The sequence below is a fragment of the Theobroma cacao genome, chromosome 3 (assembly GCF_000208745.1).
Source record: "Theobroma cacao cultivar B97-61/B2 chromosome 3, Criollo_cocoa_genome_V2, whole genome shotgun sequence".
Lineage (NCBI taxonomy): Eukaryota > Viridiplantae > Streptophyta > Magnoliopsida > Malvales > Malvaceae > Theobroma > Theobroma cacao.
Window position 1 is genome coordinate 8,538,120 of NC_030852.1, and position 2,036 is coordinate 8,540,155.

The 2,036-nt window shown below is 35.1% G+C and overlaps 1 long non-coding RNA gene across 1 annotated transcript; it reads left to right on the forward strand.

Moving 5' to 3' along the window:
• Positions 488–1,248, forward strand: LOC108661302. The gene is made up of 3 exons (XR_001927059.1): positions 488–749; positions 820–944; positions 1,132–1,248. It is a non-coding gene; the product is annotated as an uncharacterized LOC108661302 (long non-coding RNA).

Consider the following 2,036-nt stretch of genomic DNA (forward strand, 5'->3'; position numbering starts at 1 on the left):
CATGTAAAAAGGATAAAGTTAGTGGGAAACATGTGGGACCCCACCATGTGAAGGATAATAAAGGGAAAAAGAATAAAGGATATTTAAGTGAAAGAAAACCATCGTTTAGCAAAAATAGCCCATGGTATTTAAAGAAAAAAGTAGGATTAATATACTTGATTTAATTTAATAAGAAAAAGAAAGAATAATTTAGTTGCATGAAATCCTATTTGTTTTGAGGGAAGTCAAATAAGATTCAAGGTGGAAAAATGCATGAAACATTATTGGATGAAAAAGTGGCCAAATGCGGGGATGACAATTGGAAAATAAAGGAGATGAAATGAAATGTGAATTGGGATGAAATGAAAGGAAATGTGCCATTTCCTTGGGCAATCCGCCCATGTATGAGGAAATGAGAGTGAAAGCCATTTCAAGGCTTTTGCCTTGAAAGATCTGCCCATAACAAAGAAGAAAAGAGAGAAAGGAAAGAAAAGAAAAGAAACATGCAAGGAAGGGCTCGGGTTTTAAAAGAAAAAGGTGAAGAAAACAAGTGAGTCCCACGAGAGATCCGCCCATTTGGGAGAGAAATGAAGAGGAGAGGGCCTTGTGAAGCTTCCACTCGAGAGGAGAGGAAAGATTGAGAGGAAAGAAAGAAAGAGAAACGGCTTGAAAAAAAGAAGAAAAGAGAAAACTGAGAGGTTTTCCTCCCTACCCACACACCATTGTTGAAGTTTAAAGAGATTTTGATAGTTTGGCTTGGAGATTTCAAGGTAAGGAAGATAGAAATTGTTAGTTTGGTTGAATGCAATCGATTATAATGTGTGAAAATGTTTATGACAGCAAAAGAATACCGTGTGGGTGCCAAGAAAAACATGCATGTTGGTGATTCGCAAGGAATGTGAAATTACACTACCAAGGAGCTTGAGATTTCTTGGTTTTAGATCAAGATAAATTATTGAGGAAAGGTAAGATAAATTGTGGCCTAATCCTTGATTGTTTATGCTATATGATTATGGGTTAGAAACAATGCTTATATTGGTTGTGAGATTTGATGTTATGAGATTAACTATGAAATTAGGTTAAGGATTGGTTGATTGAAGTGCTGCCCGTACATGTGTGGAATTAAAGATATTGAGTCTAAATTGTTGCTAGGAAACGTAAATGAGGAAAATTACGATGGTGGCGTGCCAGACGAGGTAACGGGTGATTGGCAAGTAGAATTAGCTAGATACGCATCCAAGTTAATAGCGATGTAGTATCCCGCTATTGTACGGTGAGTAGGGGGTGTCAATTTCTCAATTTCCATACTATATATATGTGAAACATCGACCTTCATAAACGTGTAGCGGAGGTAAACATGATGGCATGCATTAGGGGTAGTTTTGTCATTTCCTTGGTGAGCTCCTAGAAGTGGGTTTTTCTAATATAATTAAAGTCTAAGTAGGCCTAAGAAATAAATAAATGAGGTATATAATAATGAAATAAACGAAGAAAATAGAAATAATGATAATTTCCATAATAAGGGTAAAATGGTCATTTTGGTATTGAGTCTAAATTTCAAAGTTTTCATGAACTCTAATACCTCTAATCTATTGTGGACCTTTTCTTAGTTTCAAAAGAGTAAAAAGTCTGAACCAAAAGGAAAAAAGAAGGCAAAGTCAACTATGTAATGGCATTTTTGTAAATAAAAAGAACTTTAGTCAATTTTAAGCATAAATATCTAATTTTCCAGCACTTTTTCCTCACTTCCAGCAGTTTCTTCTTCTTTTTCCCATTTCTCCTCCCCATTTCACGTTTTTCATCTTCCATGGAAGCCTCCCTTGAAACCTTTACGATTTTCTCATGATAACCCAAAATCTTATGTTTTATATATCTTGTCATAGGATTTTTCATGCTCTTTCACTTCTACATCTCAAGAACCCTTAAAAGTCTTTCCTCAATACTTTCTCTCACTAGTTGAATATTTTAGAGAGAGAAAGAGAGAGAGAGAGAGAGAGAGAGAAAGAGAAAGAGAGAGAGAGACTTTCCATAATAGCTTAGTAAAACTTTTAGTAAAA